At 43.5% G+C, this 27903-nt stretch overlaps 1 protein-coding gene across 1 annotated transcript in view; it reads right to left on the bottom strand.

Annotated features, from left to right (window-relative positions):
* LOC119178501 (uncharacterized) overlaps nt 1-16411 on the bottom strand; it is a 123249-nt gene extending 106838 nt beyond the window's left edge. The window contains exon 1 of the mRNA XM_037429707.2: nt 16311-16411. The gene's annotated coding sequence lies outside the window, so the exon portion shown is untranslated. The remainder of the gene's footprint in view (nt 1-16310) is intronic.
* Nucleotides 16412-27903: the final 11492 nt, after the last annotated feature.

The following is a 27903-nucleotide window of genomic DNA, read 5'->3' as shown; positions in this document are numbered from 1 at the left end:
CCGGCCACGGTGGCGGCAGCTCAGAAGGAGGCGGAAATGCTGTAGGCCTGTGTGCTCAGATTTGGGTGCACGGTAAGGAACCCCAGGTGGTCGAAATTTTCGGAGCTCTCCACTACGGCTTCTCCAATTATTATATGGTAGATTTGGGACTCTAAACTCTACATATGAATCAATCAGCGTGAAGTGAAGCTCGCTCCTCATGAGCTAGCAGGTGATCGTTCATTTTCGCTGCAACTCTCAGCGCGTTGACAACCATCAACACCGCATGAAGTATGCCCGATTAAAAGACGGTTTCTTTGAACAAATTTGCTGAAAGTAATTGGAAGAATTCTCCCTGCCGAATAGCTTTGATAGCACCAGAGGTGTTATACACCACTCACAACACCAACACGGCATCACTCACCACGTTTATCAGGGGCTTCGGGGTGCGGAGAAACTTTCACTCCTATACACGGCAAGAAAGCAAACACTTGCAGTGTGCTGCCATCTATGAACGAACGTAAAAAACAAGGCGTGCAGCATAGGCCAAAGTTTCGAAGCGCAAATCGTGAGCCAGTGGTTTTTTCCGCGTATAAGGAATGTTATAAATTTTTTTAAAATAAAAAATAAACTAAATTTATTAATTTTATTTATAAAATAAATATAACTTTTTTAAAAATAAAAGCGCTGATGAATGCTACACACACGTAAAGCAAGGCGTTTTAACTGCAAAGGTCAGACAATGTTATTTACCTATTAACAGGGCTGCCGAAAATCTCGCGAAGCTGATATGTGTAACTGAAGATACCAACAGCGCTACTACTTAAAAGTAGTTACAGTGTAACTAGAGAAGCAAACCAAGGACAGAAAAGAGCACTGGCTTTAAACAATGATTTATTAGCAGAGTGGTGTACATATATACGGGAACAAAGAAGAGAATGGGCATGCGTAGAAGCGTTTTGAAACCACTGCGAAACAGTGTCAGCAAAACTCTTGTCACTTGTTGATTGAACAAATACACTGCTTGAAAATAATCGAGATACGCAATCTTTTTCTGTATGACGATAGCTATAGTGCGAAAACAGAACGACGACTAAGAGACAAGAAGGACACGAAGGACGTGTCCTTCTCATCTCTGTGTCGTCATTCTGTTCTCGCGCTATAACAATCGTCATGTCATACCAATTAGCAAAAGCTGCCACACCTCTTTCTGCAATAGCGCAACTGAGGAGACACTTACGCATGTACCGTGAAACTTGCTTATGTGATGGGCTTCAATAATCCGTTATGTCCTACCAGCTTGCCTGAATTTCTACGCTTCCTGATATGTGTACTCCGTGGGATATAATCTAAAGCATGACTTGCCTCGAAGTTTCTCGAAAATTTCGTGTCTTGCAAGAACAAATAAGATTTATCGTGTCGCGGACGGCCCAGTATATTCACTGATGCAGGAAACATACTAAGAAGTTAGTGTTCATTTCTTGCTAACGAGGTCACACTGAGACTACCACCACCGATTTAAGGAGCGTTAGGAGCGTCTGCGTACTGATCATCCTTAAGAAAACGCCCCTGAATACCGCTAGGCGGCGCGACAGTCTTCGAACAATGCGAATAAGCACGCGCGCACAAGCATGTAACCCCGCCTCCCTTCCCCCACCGCGGGCAAAGTTCGTGTGAGAGACAAGCGAGCATCGGCGCATCCCGACGAGCTGGGTGTCCGAGGGCGGGCGGCTTTTAAATGTGAAGCATTTCTTAGCGAGTTTCGTCGAGTTTGAGCTCATCTATCTATCTATCTATCTATCTATCTATCTATCTATCTATCTATCTATCTATCTATCTATCTATCTATCTATCTATCTATCTATCTATCTATCTATCTATCTAGCCGCCTACGGCTTTCAGCTCTCCTGGCTGTTTCCATTGTGTTATCGATACGAAACTTGTTAAAATATAACATGACTGTATGAAGAACGCATTTGACTAGTCATAGCATGAAAGTCATGATATTTGTGTCATGAATGTCATGATTTAAATTGCAAGGTCCTGCAGCTCTTGCGGTGGTTTCGTTCACAAGGCATGTTGCGAAACTGGTATGGTATGATAGGATTGCTTGCCAAACACAAGCAACCGACCCTAACATGAAAATCATGACATGCGTGTCATGTAACAACACGACTACATGCCACACTCATGATGCACTAACGGCCGTTTCGTGAGCGTCACATATACCAAATTTGGTATGATGGTACGAGAATAGATGGCGAAGGTATGTGATTGGTGCAAATATCATAACCATGAGATGCGTGTGATGTAGCAACATGACTACCTGACACGCTCATGATGCGCCGGTGGTCGTTTCGCTAGCTTCACTTATACCAAATTTAGTACTACAGGACGTGGATGGCTCCACGGCGGTGGTCTAGTGGCTAAGATACTCGGCTGCTGACCCGCAGGTTTCGGGATCAAATCCCGGCTATGGTGGCTGCATTTTCGATGGAGGCGGAAATGTTGTAGGCCCGTGTGCTCAAATTTGGGTGCACGTTGAAGAAACCCAGGTGGTCGAAATTTCCGGAACCTCCACTACGGCGTCTCTCATAATCATATGGTAGTTTGGGGACAAACCTCACATAACAGTCAAGGGCGTGAATGGATGACGAAGGTATGATACTGGTGCAAACATGATAAACACCAGATGCGTGTCATCTCATAACATGACTACATGCTATGCTCATGAGGCGCTCGTGGCCGTTTTGCTAGCTTCACATGCACCAACCTCGGTATTACGTGACGCGAACAGATGACATAGGTAAATGACGCATCCAAACATGGTAATCATGACATGCGTGTAATGTACCAACTTGACTACACGCCACAGTCGTGATGTGCTCGAGGCTGTTTGATTAGCGTCACATATGCCAACTTTTGTATTACGTGACGTCAATGGGATGACGAAGGAATGTGCTGGTGCAAATGTGATAATAATGAGATGTGTGTCGTAATTGAACATGACTACAAACCACAGTCAAGGCGCCAATACATTTCAAAGTGACGCGGTGCGAGTGCACGCCGGCGTTCATTTCGTAGCGTCATGCCGGCGTTGCCACGCCAGGCGCCGATCTTGCCTTATATTCGCAGGCGCGCGTTGCGCTGCATTTATTTGACACATGCGCGTTTTAGCGCGTCCGGCGTCCCCTCGTCACGAAAAGAGAGAGACGCAGTGTTGTCTCGGTAACGCATCAGCGGCCCCGCCGCGGTGGTCTAGTGGCTAAGGTACTCGGCTGCTAACCCGCAGGGCGCGGGTTCGTATCCCGGCTGCGGCGGCTGCATTTCCGATGGAGGCGGAAATGTTGTAGGCCCGTGTGCTCAGATTTGGGTGCACGTTGAAGAACCCCAGGTGGTCTAAATTTCCGGAGCCCTCCACTACGGCGTCTCTCATAATCATATAGTGGTTTTGGGACGTTAAACCCCACATATCAATCAACGCATCAGCGCGAAATGCAGCCTGACGCCTTTTGCGCTGGTTGTCACCGGGCCGCGCTGACGTACTCTGGCCGCGCCGGTAACGCCTGGCGTCAGACTATAGAGTGCTCGCATTTAGCTCACGTAGCGTCGCTGTGCTCAGCGTGCGCGCGCGTCGACGCTACATTGGAGTATATTGGGCTCTTCATGAAGCGCTCATGGCCGTTTTGCTAACTCTACATGTACCAAATTTCGTCTTGCGTGATTTCAATGGATGACGAAAGTATATGTCTGGTGAAACATGATAATGCTTACACACGCGTGTCATGTAAGAACATGACAACATACCACGCTCAAAGCGTGCTCGCGGCCGTTTCGCTAGCTCCACATATGCTAAATTTGGTACCACGTGACGTTAATAGATAACGAAGGTAAACTATACATCCAAACATGACAGTCATGACACGTAAGTGATGTACAGCATCATTTACCTTCACCTCGTAACATTGTGCTGATTTCAGAGTGACATATGAAGCTTCCTCATTCGTGCTTCGCATATCATTGGTTCCCGCTGTACGTGGGATCTGGCATTTTTTTTTTCTTAAGGGTTTGTATATAGAGGTACATATACATATACGGTGAATGATCGTGGTAGCGGTGGTGGCGACGGCAAAAAAAATCAGCCGATACTCTCCATATACTATCGACCCGCCGTGGTGGTGTAGTGGCTAAGGTACTCGGCTGCTGACCCGCAGGTCGCGGGTTCGAATTCCGGCTGTGGTGGCTGCAATTCCGATGGAGGCGGAAATGCTGTAGGCCCATGTGCTCAGATTTGGGTGCACGTTATAGAACCGCAGGTGGTCGAAATTTCCGGAGCCCTCCACTGCGGCGTCGCTCATAATCATATGGTGGTTTTCAGACGTTAAACCTCACATATCAATCATCTTCATAAATATCTATCACAATAAAAAGCCGTCGGCAGTCGGCGCCCAGCTCGTCGCCATACGCTGACGCGCGCTTATCTTCGCCCCGCGATTGGGGGGGGGGGGGGTATATGCCTGTTCATGCGCGCTTACTTTTCGGCCGGGAGAATCATGCGGCTTCGATCTTACCAGAACGATTGCGTTAGTTGCCAGGCCCACACACATTACCTCACTCCGCTGCACAGGTCCCGTTAGCAAAAAGAGCACCCTTTTCATACACGCCGAAGTATAACAACTAGGAAAATCCTTAGTTTGCACTAATCTGTACTTGTGATTACATTTCCTGTATCATTTTTGTTTAAACAACGCGTTAAGTGTCGAACGGTAAACGTTGTTTCTTCGCTCTTGTCGTGTGTGTGTCCTTTTTGTGCGTCATAAGTGCGTGAGTGGCAAGCTGCACGATTCTATCTAGTTGCTGTTCTCAGCATTACATTCCAAGTTCTTGCTATCAGATGCATGCCTTCGCCCTTGCGGCGAAACTGTAACTTTTTATCAAATTCAGATCATTAGTAGCCGATTTAAACCTGGACCCCGGAAGTCTTTCCTGCTTCCTCAAAGTAAGCAGAAAGGAACTGGCAACAAGAAATAATAACTAGAGACTGAGCTTGTTTTCGGACCAAATCGTACGTGTACAGGGTTTTTTTCTATTTCCTGCCCCAACCATTTCTGCTCTTCTGTTACTCTTGTTTGTTTCCACGTGTACGTACAATGTGAAATGTCTACGCTCCCCTACCGCTTGAAGGCCATGGGCTAAATTGGGTGGAGGAGAAAAGTGAAAAACCCAACCAATAAAAGGAGACCCTTCCCTGATTGATTAATATGTGGGGTTTAACGCCCCAAAACCACCATGTAATTATGAGAGACACCGTAGTGGAGGGCTCCGGAAATTTCGACCACCTGGGTTTTTGCCTTCCCTGACGCGTGGAGGTGCGGCTCCTTTCGCCTACTGCAATGACAGTTTTGGGTGGCCCGACTCACATCAAGAACCAGCTGCACAGGATCAAAACCAGATGAAGACTTCAAACAATTTCAGTTCGTGTACAACCTGATTTTGTTGTTAGCGCTCTTCCTCCTTATTCCTTTTTCGTAAATGCGTTTTTGTGTTACTAGTTCCCTTTTACTCGCGCAAAGATCTATCAAGGCAAGAGGGACGCGGCAGTGAACAAGTTTCAACGTTGAGTTCAGTTTATCTCATCCTCTATAAAAGAAAACGCTCCTAAAACATTTGTGAAATATGTATGTGTATCAATGCTCACAACACTTTCGTTGTGTCAGCCCGTGCCCGTAGACCACTCTTGTCAGTATTACATTGGGGCACGCTACGTGGACACAGTTGTGCCAGAGATGGTCCTCCTGTGGTAGTGGTAATCTGCTCGAAGGTGGAAACATTCAGAGGCCCTAGTCCATGAACCACCATAGATACAACTAACGCTTCTGCCCGGTGGCTGCCCCGCAGAGGCCAGTCGCTTACACGGTGCGTCTTGCATTTGAAGTCACGTTATTATGAATGGTGATAAACAATGGGTTTTTGTGACGCAAGGTCCATAAGTGACCAAAGGGTGCCATGTCTTTCACGTGGCGTTGGCGGTGACCAATGTTTGTGATGACCGGGTTTATTGTGGCTGTATAGAGTTTTGAAATACCTCGCTCTAATTAAGCCTAGAAGCTATATATTGACAGTAAAATTATGACTATGATACACGTGATGTGATCCATGGGTGTATAACGAGTTGCAAGTTCTCATGGCATATACACGGGAGAGATGGACGCAACGAGGCTGCCTTAACGCAATTGTGGCCAATGGCAGGCAGTCGGGTGCTTGCTCTAAAAAAACACCCCAATGAGAGCCCCTCTTCAGAGGTGCTGCAATGGCTTGCCTGGGTATATGACGTAAAAGCTCTGAACTTCTTTTGAAAACGCATAACATGGCTGATCTTCAAAAACTGGTTTGCTGCCTATGAGCATTATTAGATAAAGTGTCACTTGTTCTCCGAAGATAGGTGGGAAATGTTTTTTTCTAGCTTGATTTATTTAGGTGCATTTCATAAGAGTATGTAGCATTGTGAGCGATTCTTCGGATCCATCATACAGAGATAGATTGGCGCGGAGAAAAGTTATCATTGTGTACTGGCCAATTTTCAGACAATTAGAAAAGAAAGGTTAGGCGAGCAACAAGCAAGGTGAAGTTGGCACCTTATAGGCAGTCAAGTGGTTTTCTACATTGCTAATAAAGTGCAACAGATCATCTACTCCACGATAGCGTAGCAGTCAAGCATGCCGTGAAAAAATTTGGTTCGAATAAAGATGTCGAATCATTCAAAACATTATATCTAGTTAAAATGCGCGAGGAAGGAATGGTTAAAAAAGAAAAAAAAATAGAGGTTTGTGGTGTGGCCTCACTGGCGACCATCTGCCGGTAATGCACTCTCTCGCCAGAGCAGGATTGCCCACCCTGGTACAGTACCTGGTCGCAACCTCCCAGGAACACGGCAATTAATCCTTGGACCTCAGTCCCCACTAGTTGCGAGGCAACTTTTCAAGGCGGCGGTCATACCTGTGACGCAGCGGAGGGTGCAAAGAATCCCTGGGTACAGACAGGCCGTCATTGGAATCTGAAAATGGCTGCCTTCAACACTACAACTTTATCTAATGAGGCTAGTCTAGCTGTGCTCTTCAAGGAAATAGAGGGTGTTAAATGGGATGTATTAGGGCTCAGCGAAGTTAGGGGGATAGTGAGGATTATATAGTGGTGAATAATTGGCACGTCTGAGTTTCAGTTTGCGTTTATTCAACCACGTGACAAGTACACGAAAATACATGTCCTGTGCCAAAGTGAATTAGTTGAGCGAAAAGAAGCAAAAGTGGGTTTTCTCATTCACAAGGTTATCGCTGGCAGCATAGAAGAGTACTGCAGCATCTGCGAGAGAGTGGCAAGTATCACAAATAACTTTAACAACAGGTACAAGATGAAAGTAGTACAGGCCTACGCGCGTACATCGAGCCTTGATGATCATTTGTTTGAATGCTTTTATGAAGACGTAGAGTCAGCCATCAATAATGTAAAGACACAGTATACTATTTTCTAGGCGACTTTAACGCCACAGTAGACAAAAACAGTCCAGAGACCATGCAGTGTGGAATAATGGCATCGGCTCTAGAAATGCCAAAGGGCAGTTATTAGTGGAGTTTATAGAACGTAATAATGTATGGATTATGAATGCCTTCTTAAGAAAACGAGCTAACCGTAAATGAACGTGGTGAAGTCCTAATGGCGAAACTAAAAATGAAATTTACTTCAGTATGCGTGCACACTCAGACATTGTGCAGGATGTAAAAGTAGTTTGGCAAGATTAGGTACCCGACCATAGATTGGCAAGAGCTCGTCTACACCTACATTTTAAAAAAGCAAACACGAAAACTGACACGCAAACAGCCGAATAATGAACCGGCAGTGAGACAAAAAATACAGGAATTCGGAGTTTAGCTTCAAAATCAATTCGAGGCAATAAATGGGATAACCGACGTTAGCGTGGCAATATGCACAATAATCTTACTAATATCATCAAAAAGTGTGTGACTGGACTTAAAGGTTCAGTCACTAAACGGGAAATCGACAAGGAGGCGAAAAATCTCAGGAGGCAAAAAATCTTATTAAGAGACGACAAACAATGAAAGCCCTAAATGCAACTGACAAAATAGAGCAAATGGAGCTTTCGAAGTAAATCAATAGGCGTAAACTAGCTTACATCAGGAGGCATAACATGGAAAAAAATTGAACAGTGTGTGAAAAGTGACAGGAGCCTAAAACCTGCGAATGCGTTCTTGCGCATAGGCGAAAATCAGATGTATGCATTGAGAAACAAGGAAGGCAATGTCATAACCAATATACCTAGGATAGTCTAGATGGCGGAGAAGTTCTACAGTGAGCTGTACAGAATTAAAAAAAAACGGGATGGCATTGTGAGAAACTATAATAGTCCAAGAGATTCCGACATCCTACCAGTAACGATAAGGGAATAAAAGAAAGCCCTAGAAGGAATGAAAAAAGGCAAAACCACTGGTGAGGATAAAGTAACAACGGACCCCCAGAAAGATGGCAGGGAAATATGTTGAAAAATTCGCCCCCTTACATACGAAGTGTCTCTTGTCGGAAAAGGTACCAGAATCTTGGAAAAATGCCAACATCATCTTAACTCATAATGAAGGAGTCTTCAAGGACTTAAAAATTTACACGCCAATTTACTCTCCGAACTCTACAAACTACTTAGAATAACAATAGCTAGTAAAGTTAAGGCGATATTAGAGTTCAATCAGCCAAAGGACCAAGCAGGAGTTCGTACCAGCTACTCCACCATAGACAATATTCATACCATCGATCAGGTAATGAAAAAAATGCTCTGAATAAAACCAACCCCTATAGATGATGTACAGGACCAAACATTTGTGGATCTCTTGGTACTGAAGACTGATAGATTATTGCCAAGTAGTCTAAGCCAGTGCGTATGGGTCTTTTACATAAGTTTATCAGATACATCTTGTAACTGCCCCACCTAGCCTGTGAAAGAACTTTCAAAACATTCATTGTTTTTATATATTTACTTCAAATACCTATTGTTTCTAATGAAAGTTAGTTTTGTTTTCAGGTCTGGGCTTGATAATTTGTGTTCTGTCTTTGCGGAGAGATGCCCAAGCTGCAGATGATTACCTGGCTTAGAACGGAGGCCTCGCTTCCAGGAGAGCATGACGCAAATACTTTTTTGAGCATTTAAACTGAAGCCACTTCTGTCTGCCAATTTTGTGACCTTGTAAAGACCTAGCTGGACTTACCGATCATACAATAAAACATTGCTTGATTTAACACTATTTAGCACATAGTCGGGATACATGCGATAAAACATTTGTGAGATCTAAAGACACAAGGAATTCACTTTAACATTAAAATGAGTACAACTACGTACACCACTTCGGGGCACTCCTGTTTTTTGATAAATGTTTGGGGCTAAGCATTTTCTGCTCGAACTCGAAATGTCCCATTGAGCAAGTAACTTTCAAATATGATTAACATTCTACTACGCACACCAAGGCTCACTTTTATTGGAGATCCCTGCAGCAACCCCCAAGCTTTGTTATGTGCTTTGCGCGCGTTTAGACAGTCATTATTTCACCATGGAACACGTCGTTTTCAGGACTGTCCGTTTGTTTGTGGGATGCGTTTCGCTGCAGCATTGCTCACGAAAGCTGTAAAGTAGTCGACAGCAGCTTTTACGTTTATGGTAGACACGTCAGTCCAACCTAAACGAACACTAAAGGCAATAATTAGGTGAATGTTCATGCTGAAATAGCAGTACCAAACCTCTTAGTGCTACTTTTGTGGAATATGATTATTTCACTTCAAACGAAATCAAGTTTTTGTTGTCTGCATCGCGTTAGCACACTTCAAATTACCTGTCTCAAGTGAAACCTTTCATGCCACTGTTACCGTGTTCAACATTACCCGGCTTTACAGCGCAGCCGCCGGCACTAGTTGCAGCAGAATGAAACAAGTCGAAACCACAGCAGCAACAACTATTGAAAAGTTTTCTGCCAGGGCCTCCAAGTGGCAGGCGTGCTTGGTTCAGCTGGGCCCCGATAAATGGCAAGACTTGTCCAGTTTCACCATGTGAAAATTGACCTTTGATCCACTCGCGCCATTCACCATAGTAATGTCCCGTGGTTCTCTTTTCCTTGAATCAAACAGAAAACGATTATGCAACGTTTTTACGTCTCTTAATGCAGAGAAGCATCTTTATTTATTTGACCTTGCTCGATTTCTAGTGATTAGTTATAGGCGGTTGGTCTGACGTCATCGGGGTCATTTTGCATATTTTCTACTCGTGACGCATGTGTTCTCGTGTATTTACATTCATTTCTCGGCAAGTAAGGCACCACTGTTCATGATATTTCTCCGTTCCTTCTTAAGTTTTGTTATCGCCTGTGACGCTCTACATAAATCTCAGCGCAAACCGCGCCTGCAGTGTTCGAGAAGGCTTCTTTAGTTTGCATTAAGCCTACTCCGCGAACATAACAAATTATTCTAGAACCTACGTGGCCGCAAGTGATAACGCTATAATATTCGATGGCACGTGTAAAGTGTTGACGCTCAGTTCGCCTTATCAGTGTCAGTGTGTTTCGGTGAATTTTGACTTTTCATTTACAGGTCGCATGTTGGGTCTCTTAAACAGTTCAATCTATGGTCTACAGTCTGCTCCCTTCGTCAACTTTGCGATCCCGTTACAATATTGCTGTTTTAGAGGTTGTCATACAGTGAGTTTTACTCTCACTTACATTGTTATTTGGCATTAGTGTCCCTTTCGTTGAGTAAGTTTTCAGAATTGAAAAAAAAGGCAAGAGTGAGAACTGCATCAGTATCTCTGCATTGCTCAGATTCAATCCGTTTGACGACCCTACAACTATTTTTGATGCGGAATCACTTGCCATTGTTATAGTTTTACGCAAAGTACCCCTATCAACATCAAAAGCAGTCGTTCTGACAAACAGCCTGTCTGTCCTTCTTTACCTGCACCGTTTTTAAGTCTTTGGACGTATTTCATTCTGTTATTAAAAAAACAGATACGTATTATTCACTTGGTGTGGCCACCAGGACACAAAGGTATAACTCAGTGAATTTGCAAATGCACTTGAAGTAGCAAGGCATGATGATCGTAAAATTTATATTTCGCGGATGTGCGTTTGTGCCTGTGGCACAATTCGAAAAATTAGTCATGTCGCATAACTTCGCTAAGTCTACTTTGTTAGTATGTGAGTTTCCTTACCTCAATTATAGTTGGAAAAACTGATGAAGCTCTTCTAGATGGGCAGTAATCTAAGTTAGCAGAATATGATGCCAAGTCTCCCCGCAGACTTTTACTCACACGGTTCTGGTTTGGTGTCGTTCCCTCTATGCCTCCAATGAAATGGTCAGGTTTGGTGCAGTTTGGTGAAATGGTCGGGTTTGGTGCAGTTTTGGTTTGGTGTAGTTCCCTCTATGCCTCCAAAGAAATGAATCTGTGCATCAATGAAGGTATATAGCAGCTGCACCTTGCCGGTGTTTAGCTATGGAGTAGAGACCTGGAGGCTTACAAAGAAGTTTCAGCTTAAGTTAAGGACGACGCAGCGAGCGATGAAAAGTAAAATGATAGGGGCAACCTTAAGGGACAATAGACTGCGGTGTGTTTGAGAACAAGTTGGGCTTAAGAATATATTAGTTGAAATCGAGAAGAACAAGTGGACATTGATTGTGCATGTAGTGCGTTGGCAGGGTAACTGCCACTCACTAAGTGTAACTGACGGGATTCGTAGAGAATGCAAATGCGTGAAAGGTAGACAGAAAAGTAGGTGGGTCAGTGAGATTAAGATTCTTCCAGATGTAACGTGAAAGCTGAAAACAGAAGACCGGGTCGATTGACGGAACATGGGAGAGGCCTTTCTCTTGCAGTGTGTGTCGTCGGACTGATGATGATTATATACGAATAAAAAAGACTTCGGGATCGACCACTGCGAAGGATGGGGTTTAATTTATCACTTCCTGTGGTTCTTTGTTATGGGGCTACCACTTATGGTTAATAACACAGGAGTGTTTGCAATACGCTATTCAAATTCCTACGTGAGACAAAACTAATAAAATGCCATGATTATTGAATTCAAGCTCATTCTCCAACAATACTCTTTTCCTCTTTCTTTTCCTGATCTAAGCTAATGAGCTATTTTAAAAAACTATCTATTGTTGGACAATTTGTGATTATGAACAAATTCATTTATAATACAAGGCACCACCCACTTCGAGGCCGATTCCCCGTGGCGGGTAGCGGATATTTATTTAGCGTGAACCAACTATCCAACCAACTGGGCCTGATGTGTCTGCTTTCTTTACAAAAATGACTCAGTCCACGATCCCGAAGTGCTACATCTACGATTCTTATGCCATGGCACCCTGCCTTGAACGAAAAATCTTGGCTGATCCCCCTGGCTCGGCGCGTGAAACTGTTCAAGAGTCTACAGTCTACACTCTATACTGCACCCTTCAACGGGGCAGCCAAAGTAGGCCAGGATAGAGTACGGCGTCCACGCCTCCTCTGAAGGTGATCACCAGCTGACACTGTCACCACCATTCGGGGATGACGTCTAGGACTCAATGACGGCTCTACCTCACTTCACTAACAACGTACCAGGTGTTTAAATCAAAGAACGCCGTTCATGGTGTTCTTGACTATGGATGCAGCCGTGGTGAGTACTGGAATCGCTGCGCACTCCTCAAGCCCCTTCCAGGGCTTTTCGGGCGCGTCGCCAACGTTGTGGACCTCTTGCGTGTACTCACAGAACTATATCGTCAGCCCCAACATGTGTAGTCACTGAGCTACAGGTTCTCGCCCGCCGTTTTAGCATTGTTGGCTGTTCAGGCAGGGCTGAGATTCCGCGGTTTCCAGAACGACGTCTTAAAATGGGTTGAGACTTCACTTGCTCTGCACCATCCATGCCTGGGGGGCATATTGAAATTGGCTAAATGCTATCGACTGCCATCACGTTGCCGCTAAGGCGTGGCATGCCTACAAAAGTGTCAGACAGCACTGTTGGTCACAATAGAGTGTGAGATTTACGTGTGTTTTTTGTCCGTATTTTGATGCTTCCGGGCCCTTTCCTGCCAACGAAGTACTTGACTACCAACCGTGAGAGCGCTGAGAAACAGAACCTTGGTGCCAGAACACGGGATTTAACAAGCCTGCCGTTCCTACGATATCAAGCTCGTAAGGCGCAGCACTCTGCTTGTGCCGCTGCATCATGAGCAAATCAGGCCTTTTTCACATATAGAGCTTGTGAAGGGCAGCACCTTGATTGTCCCTATGTTCTCTAGAGCCCCCGAGAATATATCACCGTGGACATAGAAGGCCGCGCGCCGTAGACGCATACTTGCCTTGAGAAGCACTCCAAGCTACATATTTTGCTTTTGCTATGCCACCACTGGAAGACACCTCAACAGACAAAAAACCTGCTGCCCACAAGACACATGAATTGCTCTTGCGACCTCAAAGTGCAGCAGCGCGTCAGTACAAGCACGTTCCAAATCCGGCCCCTGGCACACACTAAACCGAAAAAACAGGAAGGCCTACGGCATCTTTCACAGCGCTTTCAGGCCCTTCAGTACAGCTCCCGCATCAGCGAGAGCAAGCACTGCGTGATTTCGCCTACAGTCAGCGTATGCTGGTTGAAACAAAAGTATCCGATGCGAGCGATTTGACTAAAAATGTTAAAGCCTTTTGCACACGCACTACATTCTTTCAGAGCACAGTGTTTGGGGAGAAACAGTTGTCGCTATTGCGGACCTCAAAAAGAATGGAAGGCCTTCTTTCGGCAGCGTTGTACAGTCTGCCTAGCTTGTGCAATAAGAGTTCGTCGACGCGAAGCAGATTTACATCAAATCTTCGGATATACACCACTTTACAGGCATAGTTTCTGCAGCCACCACACGAATAGGGTCGTCCACCGAAACCTGCAAATCATTTGTCGTGCATTCGAAAATGCCACAAGCGAAGCGACAGCCACCTTAAGACCTCTCCGCAACAGCCACTTCCACTCGCCTGCGCTACTTTCTATTCTCCCAACAGCGAGAACTGGGGACATAGGTCGGCAAAAAATGTAGAGTTCATTCAAACACACTCAAGAAACAAATTTTGCACTTAGGAATCTTCGCACTCAAACTCAGCAAAACATTCCTGGGTGGGACTGAATTGGCCTCATTCCTTACGAAAATTTCCTACAGGCGGACTAACTCGGACTCAAAATCACCAAAATATTACACACCCGAAATCACCAAAAATCAAACTTACGGCTCGGTCTGAGTCTGAGTGAATCCAAGTGATGACACTCATAAGTCTTTTAGTCTAGAATGAACTTTTTTGACTATGGTTTCTACGTTCATTAGCCTGAATATCCCGCATAATCGGTGCTCTTCTAGAAAGCTTTTGACATAGTACCTCCGAGTAACTGTTATGAGTGGTTTCAAACAAGTAAAGATGGTTTTTTTATTGTTGAAAGAAATGGCAACGTCTGATATATTGAACTTCTCTTGAATAGCTCGCAGCGTGGAGGTAAAGGTACCTTCGTACGCAATTTATGCCTCTGATAAATAAGTATTGCGGTGGTGAATTAACGATACTGCTTTGGAATACGTCTGAGTGGATGTCAGTAAATAGATGAATTCAGTTGAGGTTCATAGCAATGAAGCAGGGCAGTGAATCAAGACCAGCAACGACCTCCTCGTCTTTGGCTCAGCCAGTGTCGTTCGCCAGATTATCTGGTAGTTAAGCTGAACTGCTAGTGGCGTACACATGACCGACGACAACGGAAGTACCAGTGCTGCTCTCGTGAGACATTTTCGGCAGCTCCACGCTCTTGTAGTCATGGCCAAGCGCAATAAAAAGGAGCGGCAACGGAGCCTTGGCACTCGCGCTCGACCACCATGATGACGAGAAAGACACGAACGATTGAAACAGCCGGCCGCGGTCGGCCATTGTGTCTTTTGTCACGCTGCTTGGCTTTAGAAGTCCTACTAAAGTACTTGTTAATCCAGTGGTCTCTTTCTTAAAGGCCGTTATCGGAAGTTCTCTCGCCCTGACTTCAACTCATTCAACATTTTTGTGTGTTTCACTCGAATAGCTCTTTTTTTCAATCAAACTCCAAAGCTACACACATAGCTTCGCTTAGCAGGAGTTTCTTACCCGGCAAATGCGTAATTACTTATCATAATGTAGCACGGTAGGGCCAAAACTAAGAGCATAATGGAAATAAAACTCCAACCTTTCACAGCAAAAGCCTTTATGAGATCACAACTCAGGTCAGGCGCAATTGTCCGCCGCTGCAGCAGCTGCCGGTGTCCATAACCACGTCGCGCGAAATCAGAAAAAATCTCCCACCGACGGCACATTCGGACTCGAACTTGGGTCCGCCGGGTGCCAGCCCAGTTTACTACCACTGTGCAACACCGCTGCTTGGGACCTGTTAGCAAACTTGCCTTAGGCAGGCTCGATGTCGGAAAAGCAATCGCATTATTACCACTTATGAGGCGTTTTAAAAGAGCGAAAGAACAACCAGTCGTCGCACAATGCGAACAGCGTAACGATTGGGTTGTCCAATGATCCAACAAATTACAAAACCTTGTTCTTGTTCCCCTAATTATTGTGGCGCATACCCACTTCAGCCATAATCTTCAATACTGCCAGCCACTGCATGAACAATTGGCGCAAAATTTTTTTTAGCCGATATGACACTTCTCAGAAGATTAACGAAAATTAGCGTAGCGAATACCGGCCTACTACCTAAAACATTTATTATTATACCCGCCCCTAGTGGGTATCAAGCAAGTGTGCTTGTAGTATTTACCCAATGAATGTTTTTAAAGGCTCTGAAAGACCGCTCTTCTAGCTTCCGCTGTGAATTTGCGGCGCCTACCGCGCAGTCCTGGCGTTTTGTTTTGTGTGTGTCTGTGTTTTCACACAGCGACACCGTGCGATACAGCTTGCCCACTTTTTGCCTCTTTACCGAAAATTTGCGATAAATTGGAGCTAATTTGGAGGCATAGTGACTGTAAGTGAATCAAAAATTAATGGATAATTATGTATCGACCAAATGGCACATGCTGCGGCGGCTGCATTTCTGATGGAGGCGGAAATGTTGTAGGCCCGTGTGCTCAGATTTGGGTGCACGTTAAAGAACCCCAGGTGGTCGAAATTTCCGGAGTCCTCCACTACGGCGTCTCTCATAATCATATGGTGGTTTTGGGACGTTAAACGTAACAAATCTATCTAAATGGCACATGAAGCAAGCGTGAAGGAACAAAAAAAAAGCAGCACAGCTTACCCCTCAAGCTTCACTTGTCATTTCCTAGTCGCACGTGCTACCGGAGATTGTGCTCCTGCTTCTGCAGAGAAGCAATGACTGCGGTAAACTATGTTTCAAGTTCGCTCCCAGAAAGCAGTCTGCGGAATCGATGCGAGGGCAAGGGTCATGCGTGGCCCCGACCGCAGTCGCTTCCGAAGCGCACTTCCTGCGGACAGGGTGCCGGGGCAGGTCACGCTTGATTCGTCACTTCGTGCTTCCGCTATGGGATCTCCTCGGCCTGCTGGGTGTTACATTTTGCGCCCGCCTCAACTAGAAAGCACTGCTGCCGCCGACAGTTGGCGGGTAGAACACTTAAATTGTTTTCGGCCAATGAACCGTCACGGCCACTGGCTCGTGCAGAAACTCGCAACAAAATCTAGGAAATATACGACATAGCTGTACATTTACCACGCACAAAAATAGTGGATCTGGTAGGAATTCTCGGTCAAAGGGCTTTTTTTTATTTTGTTTAAAGAACTTTACCGACAATACATGGCCGCTGTTTACTCTTGTACTTTATTACTAGGAGCTATTTTGATACGGCTAAAAAGCAGCTGTGAAATTCAGCTGCATATAACGACGGGACAGTGAGTAGCAGTTTGTCTTCAGCTCCCAGAAACAGTTCTCACATATTGCATTGCTGGATAGATAGATATGTATGGTTTAAAGTCCCAAAACCACCATATGATTATAAGAAACACCGTATATAGGGAGGACTCCGGAAGTTTTTAACCACCTGGGGTTCTTCACCGTGCACCCAAATCTCAGCACGCGAGTCTACAGCACTTTTGCCTTCATCTAAAATGTAGCTTCCGCAGCCAGGATTTGATCCCGCGACCGGCGGGTCAGCAGCCAAGTACCTTAGCCATTAGACCATGGCGATGGGCTGCATTGCTGGATAGCTGCCTAAATTAACGTTTAACGCTAAATGGCTGAATCTACAACAGCGCACAGCTTCGGCCTGGGTAATTGTTATTAGGCATCTTTAACGTACTGATAAAATCGTTAGAATGTGCATGCGCTAGTCTGAAGCTACAGATAGTACATATTTGCAGTTATTTCTGGGAATGCGTTATTGCTTGAAAAGCTTCGAACTAGCTCACTCATCAACACCCGACGACTGCAGCTTTATACTTTGAAAAGCGAAGATTTTCGCTGTAGTAACCCACTCATGTTTTCGTCCCTTCGATACCGTTAGTGATCAGGAGAAATAGCACACTTACACATAGGTCGGCAAACTCACTCATGAAGCTCACTGACTCACTTTTAAATTGAGCTGTTAGTCTTAGTGTAAGTGAGTCGGGGCGAGTCAATAATTGGTGTTTGCATCTGAGGAAGTCCGACTGTGCACAATTTTATGAATCAGATTCCGAGTGACGCTGGTTGAGAAATTCTTTTATAAGCCCGAGTGGGTCCTAAGGGCGAAGTATACTTCATGTCTCAGTGAGCTGCACATTGTTTAGCCAAATAATCACCCTATCTACTCAGCTTCACCATAAATATTAGCTTTATGTCACCTCACTGTACTGTACGGCTTTCGAACGGTTTGTCCAGCTGTGTGCTTTATTTTTGTTGCCGCTGTTTCGCGCTTATTTAAGTGTTTATACTAAATACGTTTATTCATACATCAGCCCATTACTGTTGACACACCAGCTCAGTATCAACTGAACATATCCGTGAGTAAGTAAGAGTGGTATACTTGACCCTCCTATCATTCTTCTTTCAAAAGAAGGACTTGTTAAAAACATTTTGTATGAGTCGTCACTTTGTACAAATTGTCTTCAGTGATTTACAAACAGAGATAACTGGTACTTACAGATACGAGACCAAAAACACTAAGTAGAGTAGCGATTATGCAAGATATTGGTGTAAGGGCATTCACAGAATCGAAGACATGGATAAGAGTACAAAAACGGCCTCATGAGTTGACTTACCCACACACACTGAGACTCAGGTATAGTTGAAAGTGAGCCCAAGTAAGTAATATTTTGGTGAGTCTGAGTGAGCCCTAAGAATGTTTCATTGTTGTGCTTTAAACTTTTTTCTGACCAATGATCGTACATATATTTTCATACTAAACATACATGACATGGTCTTTAGTGATGCATCTGCCAAGTGCATATTTACGCAGACGACACAAGCCGGTCTTTTTATGATGAGTCTGGCTCTGACTTGCCCAGTCGAGCTAATAAAACGCTGACAAGTATTATTTGTTTATTTCATACAACTAGCGTACTTTTCAAGTCATAGGCTGCAGTGGGTTCCACAAAAGAAATATTTTGAAACAAACTGTCCACACCTCTTTAAAAATATGTATTTGTCTCCAGCAGTATTCACCGCATGTAAAGCACAGGAAACAATAAAATGTAGGAAACACGCAAGGTATGGCAGGTGCAAGTACTGGCAAGCAAGTATATAAATCACAAAGGAAACACAACGACAATTTAGAACAACTAATAAAGACGACAGAGAGAAAAATGACAGGAAAAAAAGACAAGAATTTGCAATAGAACGCGTAAACACACAATGGTCTCCTCAGCAACGAAAAGCATTTGTTTCTTATTGATTTTCTATCATATCGCGAGCTGTTTATAAGTCTTCAGTTGGTTTGAAACACGCCTTGGGTCATAAATGACCGAAAGCTTGCACAAACGACAATATGGTTGGTCTCTGCAATGCATAAAAAGGTAGTGCGCTCCATTCGTGAATGGCACGAGGAAAAAACAACTCTTTGAAGAAGTTGGTCGGTCAGGAATATTCAGTAAGCCTAAGTGATTGATTCGAACGTTCAGGGCGACGACTACACGGTTTAATGTATAAATCCCTGTTCATTTTGCCATGTTTGCGGTGGATTAGTAAATTGTTCAATCCTTTCTCGTTAGCATCATGTTTCAGATTTTCAAGATTCGTTTCCTACATTATAGCACCAATGAGTGTGTGACGACGGTAATAATTAAAATGAAACTGACTGCTTATCTCTGTTTCTTCTCGATTTTGCTAATGCTGGACTTGGTGTAATAAACCCACACAGCAAAATATTCTAACAATGGTCTGGATGAAGTATTGTATGCAAACAGTTCCATAACACTTGTAGACCTAGACTAAGTTGACCTCGGTCATAGGTTATACCAATTAAAATGCCCCGGCCCCAAATTCGACAGCCAGTCATCTTCCTAAAAAATGGTGAAAATTATTTATGAGAGAGTGATTTTAGTTAGGTATTTTTGTTCAAAAATATTGTGTGGTCACGCGACCCCCCTTCAAATGCGCCGGCAAAAGGAAAAGTTACGTGGGAATACATTATGCGTATAAAAGCTTCAAACTAGATATGGCGGCACATTTGGCTTTAAAGCTATATATTGTCATTGTTATTTTGTGTGATGTCACAACTAAAGCCATATATAACTACTAGATCCTAAATAGGCTCAGCAAAGAAGCAACAAAACACACAAATGCAGGCAGTGTTCCAGCCGCATAGTATTTTTGCTTTTTACCGGTTGACGTACTATTTGTGAAAATATTTTAAACGTCTATAAGCAAACATTTATCGAGAAAACGCCTTCTGAAATCGACAAAAAGTGACTCTTTGGGAAGATTCGTTAGTAAATTACATATCGAGACCACCGCGGTAAAAGTACATGAGACAGTTCATCATTTCATACAATGTCTTTTCTTTTGATGCGTAAAGTTTTATTCCAATGAATTTCGCTCAAAACGAAAAAAAAGTTCTTGTGCACACCCGACGTCAGCGGTCCGCATTGGTAAAGTGTGTACATATCCCTGCTGTTGGTCGTTTTGTTGTCTGCCTCGAAGCGGATGGCTGCAAGTATATAAACCCCATTGGACAAGTTCGAGCCACGTTGAGTTCGGTTTTGTGTTGTAGGAGGAGCAAAAAGAAACCTTATTCTTTGCTTTGTTCTGCTTACACGTCTGCTTTTGCATTTCGAAGTGCAGCGAAGCTTCCGCAGCGGGTGAGTTGACACTCACAGTGAACAGTAGCTGTGGTATTCATCGAGCTGCTAATATAATTTTAAGCACAGATCGATCACACAAGTGTCTGATATGTTGTAGCAGCTGACAGGGCTTAGTGCCACAACTTGAGAATATATACCGAAATGCAAAATCCTGCGAAAAGCCTCCCTGAGCCTCCACACTCAGAACTTAAAGGTGAGAAAGTCATGCATTAATGAACTTGTTATTTATAAGGGCACCGCAATTCAGCAAGACTGCTACAATTATTGCTAATTTGCTGTGTGTTTGATGCTTGTATCATTTTAAAAATATACCTCATATAGAGTATGCAGAATTTGCCAAATTACTGACATTTGATTAAGTATTCGTTTAGGGTGCCGTATATCAACATGAGAACTTTTTGAACCTTTGCTATATATGAGAACTTTTTGTACCTTTGCGACAACGAGGAGAACCAGAGCTTGTTGGCTTCTCTACCAATTCACGTGGCAAAAGTGCATGCGATGGTGTAGGTGGCACAATAAAACATCTGGCAGCAAAAGCACGCCTACGGATGCCGTATGGTGCTCATATTTATATACTACACAATTTATTTCTGTGGGATAAAGGCAATGTAAATGATATGACAGTAATTTGGGTGCCTCATTCCACAATTCAAGAAAAAAAATACTCTCTTCAAGATTCGACATTGTGCTTGCTGTAAAGGTACCGGACAACTGCTTTATTTCAAACCGTCCACTATTTTTGCCCTTCATGTTGGCCTTACATCGTTTTTCCAAACTCAAGAAATTTCACTCAAAACCCGGTCTTATTGGCAATGTAGTGTATATTGATGTTAACTATTAGAGTGCCAATGGAGGACAACACATCACAAAAAAACGTTAACGACAAAACATTCGTGACACGAAAGCCATAATTTTCTTTTTTTCTTGATTGTTTAATCATGAAGCATTGTTTTTCTACGAATATCAAGTATCTGAGAACAAGAATCCCTTTGATGCACGCATTCGTCACGGAAAACAGAAATGACAACATAACGCTTTGAAATCAATTGTGTTGCTATAGCCAGTTTCAAGTTTACATGCACATAATTTATTCCGTCCGACTTTACTTTTTTGCCAGCACTCAGGAAGAGGGGTTACGCGACCACACAGTTTTTGGAAGAAAAATACTTCACTAAAATCACTCTTGCATAGTTATCTTAGAGCTCAATCTTTTCATCAGATACGCTGGTGGTCGAATTTCGGGCTGAGACGTCTCACTTGGGATGACCCATATGCAAGTTTCTTCATTGCCTTTTTTTAGTTTGGGTGACATGGCTATTCTGCCTTGGCCGATGGCATCACAAAACAGGGGTAGTTATATACAGTAACAAACGATAAGTTTCAAGAACTAACGGTATATACAAAGGTAATGATTTCTTTTTGCCTGTTGTGACCATCGATACTGTTTTTTTTCGACTATTGTTCATTTTTCATTCTAAGCACCATGTAGCCATAAAAAGATAAGTTTGCTGTGAATTTGCTGTGTAGTCTTGCTGTGAATTTTTCGGTAGACTCAGAAGTATTCTACGAATGGGGGATATGGAGTAGGCACGCTGGCAGACATGGACCTTACGCTACTGTTAGTTGTTAACCGCTGCGGTGGTTACATAGAGCGTATGCTTTCTTTACGGGACGTGCCGGGTTAGATTCCTATTGAGTACAGGGGTACTCTGACCTGGCGCTCGGTTGTTTCTAAGTACTCATCTCGAAAGGTACCCCCATAAAAGCCTGCGAAATGCCCTGGGCGTACCTTATTCCACCACAGCCTTGGTGAAATAGTTGAGCAACTGCCACTGCTGGTGGACGCAGAGAATGGCTGCCGCAAGGTACCTACGGGCTAAATAGATACAAGCGAACTGGCAGCCTGGTGCTCGGCAGAACGACATTATGGTCACTTGGGAGGGCATACACCCCGTGAAAATTTGGTTGTATGAGACCGCCAGACCTAAATTTAAGGTCATCCTCTTTTTTAGTTGTGCAGGTCCTTTTTGTAACAGACTAAACAATATTTGTCAACGTGGATTGCGAGCAGGCCCTGAACCCGTTACCGCCAAAACTGACGTCATCATCTGAGCCTGAGAGACTACTGCGACAAGCAAGTTCAACAGCAGATTGAGAGTTATCACAGTTTTCACCATCTTTCAGAAGAAACTATCGCCGTCAAGGATCCATTGCTATCTCTTGAGCAACATTTACCACGTGACACCAACCACGCCGGCTTCGTGTGATTTGGAGGCCACAAGCTGGCCGACATATAACTTACGCTACTGCAAGTTGTGAAGGTCAGTACTTGCAATCTATCGCTACTGCACGGTTTATTGCGTGCGTTGCCAGCTCCTCCCATCAGAAGTGCTACTGTAAAGTGCTGCAAATGATTGTGTGCGCAATTCTTTTGTGGAAAGTTTCAGCTCCTCGCGAATTGAGTGTCGTATTTGCTCCATCCTTTGTTGTTATCGGGAGATATTGAGCTTATCTGGACCTCTCCCTGACGCAGCTACAAAAGTACTCAAATGCCTGCAAAGTGGCTACAATCATGAGTAAACTTGTTCAATCGATCCCTAGCCCATTTCGGTGGTAGTAAATAGTAGGTTTGGCGTTAATTAAGAACAAGCTGAGCCCCGCCGCGGTGGTCTAGTGAATAAGGTACTCGGATGCTGACCCGTAGGTCGTGGGTTCGAATCCCGGCTTTGGCGGCTGCCTTTCCGATGGAGGCGGCAATGTTGTAGGCCCGTGTGCTCAGATTTGGGTGCACGTTAAAGAACCCCAGGTGGTTGAAATTTCCGGAACCCTCTACTACGGCGTCTCTCATAATCATTTATTTATTTATTTATTTATTTATACCTCAAGGGCCCCAGTCAAGGGGTGTTACATGAGGAGGTAGACAGTTCACAAACAGATGATCTGTTCGATGGCTTCTTTGAAATGGGCGATGCTGGAGTGGTGCACGATGTCAGCAGGAAGATCGTTCCAATCTGTTGATGTTTGCACAAAAAATGGAGAGTGATGGGCAGTGGTATGCGCACAGGGTGGATAAACTGCTTTCGAATGGCTGATACGGCATGAAAGACGATGGGCTGGAACGATAACATGGTTTAGGTGCAATGCATGATAAAATGTGTAAAACAAACACAGTCTTCAAATTTTGCGGCGTGAAGCTAAGTTAACCATGTTAGCTTGACATTTTAGTTTGGTGACGCTGCTAATATAGGAATAGTCAGAATAAATTATTCTGGCTGCACAATTTTGGATAGTTTCAAGCGTTTTAATAAGAGTTATTTGATGGAGATCCCAGATGCCACACGCGTATTCTAGCTTCGGGCGGACTAGTGTTAGATAGGTTAAAAGTTTAACAGAAGGTGGGGCTTGACGTAAGTTTCTTCGGAGATAGCCAAGCACGCGGTTGGCGTCATTAGTGATGTTCATAATGTGGGATGACCAGGTCAGATCTGAAGTTAGAGTGATACCGAGGTGTTCACATGAATCAAATAGGAAGTATTTATTGTAGGAATAGGGTTGACGGCGATGAAAGAAAATGACACAAGTTTTTTTTTGTGTTAAGAGACATCAGCCATTTTTCGCACCATGATTGAATCAAACAAAGATGAGACTGTAGGATGACAGGGTCGTTAGAATTGTGAATAGGACAATAAATGACACAGTCGTCTGCGAACAGACGAATGTTAGACGCTAAGTTATTGGGGAGGTCGTTGATATAGATTAGGAATAGTAGAGGACCAAGGACCGTGCCTTGAGGTACGCCGGAGGTTACAGCAGATAGGGAGGAGCGATGATTATTAGCGCAAACGAACTGCTTACGGTTAGTCAAGAAGTCACATATCCAATTAAAACAAGACAATTAATGTTAAGACGTGAAAGCTTCAAAAATAATCTGTTATGAGAAACTTTGTCAAAGGCTTTTTCGAAATCAATGAAAATGCGTCCTCAGGTATGTTATCATTCAGGCTAAAACTCAGGTCGTTAACGAACAGGGCGAGTTGAGTGTCACATGAAAGTCCTTCTTGAAAACCGTGTTGGTTAGGGTGAAAGAAATGTACTGAACGTAGAAAAATTACTACGTGGGAATAAATTGTGGGTTCCATTAATTTAAAGCCTACACTTGTGATGGATATGGGGCGATAATTACTCGGTGAAAATGAAAGACCTTTTTTCGGGGCAGGAACAATCTTACCAAGCTTCCAGTATTCCGGCACCACTCCGCATGAAATGGACTGCCTAAATATGTGCGAAAGAATAATGTTTGTTATAGACTTAGTGTTTTTCAGAATTTTGGAATTGATGCCATCCATTCCCGCGGATGACGTTAATTTCAATTCGTCAATTAGTTTTGCAATACCGTATGAATCGAATGTAATGCCTGGCATGACAGGATGATCAAGAAATGGGGAGTCTCGAAGCGGGCTGAAAGATTCAGGGGTAAATACGGAAGAGAAGGCAGTATTTAGTACTTGAGGGGTAACGTGTTCTGAAATAGGATCGCCGTGTTCATCAAGTAAAGATAACGCTTTAGTGGGGTTGGGGTTAATGGCTCTCCAAAATTGTTTAGGGTTATTTCGTAGCATATTAGGTAATGTAGAAGAAAAAAAACGAACGCTTAGCCTTCGCAGCGAGTGATTCAAATTCCTTTGCCATTCCGCGGTACTTGTTCCAAGCGCTCGCGCTGTTAGACAGTTTAGGCGAGCGATATAATCGCTTTTTCTTATTGTTAAGACGCTTAAGAGATATGTTGAACTAAGGTGAAGACGCCCGTTCCGTAATTGTAATTGTGGGTATAAATCTATTGATGAAATCTTGGATTTTGCATTTGAACAAAGACCAGTTAGTTTCAAGGAGGTGTTGGAAGAAGTCGTTTAAATACCATTCACAAAATATGGATAGTTCGTTGTTATTGGCGGCATAGTTACCCTTATCGTAGAGTGTGAGGGTTTTCTTGGAATGGCTTTTGCCTGGTAGTTGATTAGAAAACGAAGCGTGAAGCACAGCGCGATCCCTAATCTCTGGGAGAGGAACTAGGGATGCAAGATTGTCGGGGTGTGACGTGAAAATGAGGTCGAGAATATTTGAAGAGTGCTCAGTAGCTCGCGTTGGGAATGAAACAAGTTGAGATAAACCAAATGTTAGGCACGTGTTAACAAAGTCGCGTTCCATAGTGTGTTCAGATATTGTGAGCGCGAGGTTAGACCAGATTATTCCTGGGAGGTTAAAGTCACCCATTAAAATAACCGGTATGTTAGGAAAAGAGGCATTCAGGAAGTTAAGAGCACTGTGGAAATTAGCGATAAATGAAGCAATTGCGTCAGGGGTGCGGTAACAGACTCCGATGATAACCGCAGGATATGAATTTCTGCAGCAGACAAACAGTAATTCAAGGCTGGAAGGAATGACCACTGGGGAGCAATTTAATCGACTGTGAGCAGCTATCAGGACGCCACCACCAAGCTTACCATCACGATCTCGCCGAAATATAGTAAAGCCAGGAAAGCATGGTGCTAATTCGGAATCGCTTATTGAAGGGTTTAGCCAAGTTTCAGTTAAGAGAACAAAGTTGCATTCTGTCGTGCAGATAAGATTAAAGAGCGAGTCGCGTTTCGGCAAGAGGCTTCTAATGTTAGTGTGTACAATTGACAAAAGTTCAGGGTTTAATTTAGGATTCGCTGAGCTGGGAGCTGGTAGCTATGGGCGGAGGGGGATTACTTTTTCAGAAGAGCGATCGAAAACGTAAGTGGTGCCATCAATGGTTAGTTTGTTGTACCAAAGTTTATAGGCCTTGCGAGATGTTTTACCAAATTCAGTGAGGTGCTTACGGGCCTTGCATGTGTTGGGGGAAGGTGGTGTTGGGACGTTAAACCTCACAAATCAATCGAAGAGCGAGCTGAAGTAGTAATTCAACGATTATCAGAAGAATGAAAGGCCATGGTATCCCTTGGACGACAAGTGACCAACTTGCTAAAAAAAATGTTGATATTGAATTGGAAGTTAGATGCTTAACGTTGTCGTCTACGGAACAGATGATGAAAACTATTCAAAAACATGGTTTCAATTAGAAAACGTGGTTAAAAGCATTTGCAAAGCCAACCTTGGAATTGAGTGAAAGTTGGTTCGAAGAGCACACCATGTGGGTCACTACTGTCATAAATTTAAATGGCCAGTCATAATAAATTTTGCTACATATAAAGAGAAATGGGAAATTTTGGTAAATCCTCACAAGTTTAAGGTGTCAACTTGCACTGTGGACAAAGATTACTCAGCCGAGATTCGAGAAATGCGGAATTGTCTGTGGTAATACGCGAAAATCATGAAGTCGGATAAAAATAACAAGGTAATACTGAAAATTGCCCTTTGACAAACTTGCTAATAACGGTAGGGCATTCATTTAAAACAAAGTAAAAGACGTTGTTATCCCACCTAAAAAACAATTATGCCAAGAAAATAATAAGAAACAAGTATGCCGTGAGCTAGTTGCACCTGTAGTAAACTGCGGAGGCATAACAAGCAAAGTCAATGAACTCGCTGGCCTGATATTCTGTCAAAGGTGACATTGCATTCGCTAGTGAATTGTGACTGAACTCTTTTATTGCTGAAAGTATTTCCTGACGAATTTGTTGCTTATCAGAGCGACAGCCTAGCCTCGGTAGAGAGGTGCTTTTGTTAGTTTATTCTTTCCACAAGTATTTTAAGCTAGATGTAGATAGAGATGATATTGAACCAATTTTGTGCTGTCGCTTTACACGATTGCTCTTTTTACGCTGTAGGATCATTCTGCCGACTACCAAAATCTGAGTCATAATCGTTAGAATTATTATAGGATGTTATGTCAGTGGCATCTAGACACTTCATTTTGGTTTTGGTGACTTTAACTCACCTGACCTCTAACGAAGAGAAATTATTTGAGTGTGCAAAGCTGGCACTCATGGTATTTCACGAAGAAACTTATTGTAAACACTTTCAGGATATTAAAGTGTGTAAATGCTCAACTAGCAATAATATATTCGTGACCATTTGTGCAGCAACTCTTCTAACCTTATCAGCTTGGTTCCTATTACACAAGGTACACGTGATCATCATGATATCCTAGGAAACATTAAACCAGAAATCATTCGACCAAAGTTATCCGTAACAAGGCCAGTTTTTTCTTCGTAAACGTTGAGTATTCTAGTGTATCTCAGGGGCTGCTTGATCACTAGCCGGTTTTTTTATGTCTTTCTGAGGATCATTGCACCCATGAATGGCAGTGGATTGTTAAATATGAAGTGCTGGACTAACGAACAAGTACGTGCGGAGTATCCATTCTGCAGGATTCAAAAAGCGGAAAAAACCTTGGGTGAATTCGTCTATTGTCGGGATAATTTTAAAAAAGGAGGAATAAATTTAACAGATTCAAACAAACTAAAAGTAGCAACCTCTTGAACACAATATCTGAAGCAACACAGAAGTATCAGCTTGGTTTAAATTGTCTGAAAGATGAATACTTTAAAACGCTTAACGATGAAATAAAAATTATACCTAAGAATTTTTTAAAAATCTTGAACAGCTGTGGG

The sequence above is a fragment of the Rhipicephalus microplus genome, chromosome 1, assembly GCF_043290135.1.
Source record: "Rhipicephalus microplus isolate Deutch F79 chromosome 1, USDA_Rmic, whole genome shotgun sequence".
Classification (NCBI taxonomy): Eukaryota; Metazoa; Arthropoda; class Arachnida; order Ixodida; family Ixodidae; genus Rhipicephalus; species Rhipicephalus microplus.
This window is presented reverse-complemented; position numbering and strand designations above follow the sequence as displayed.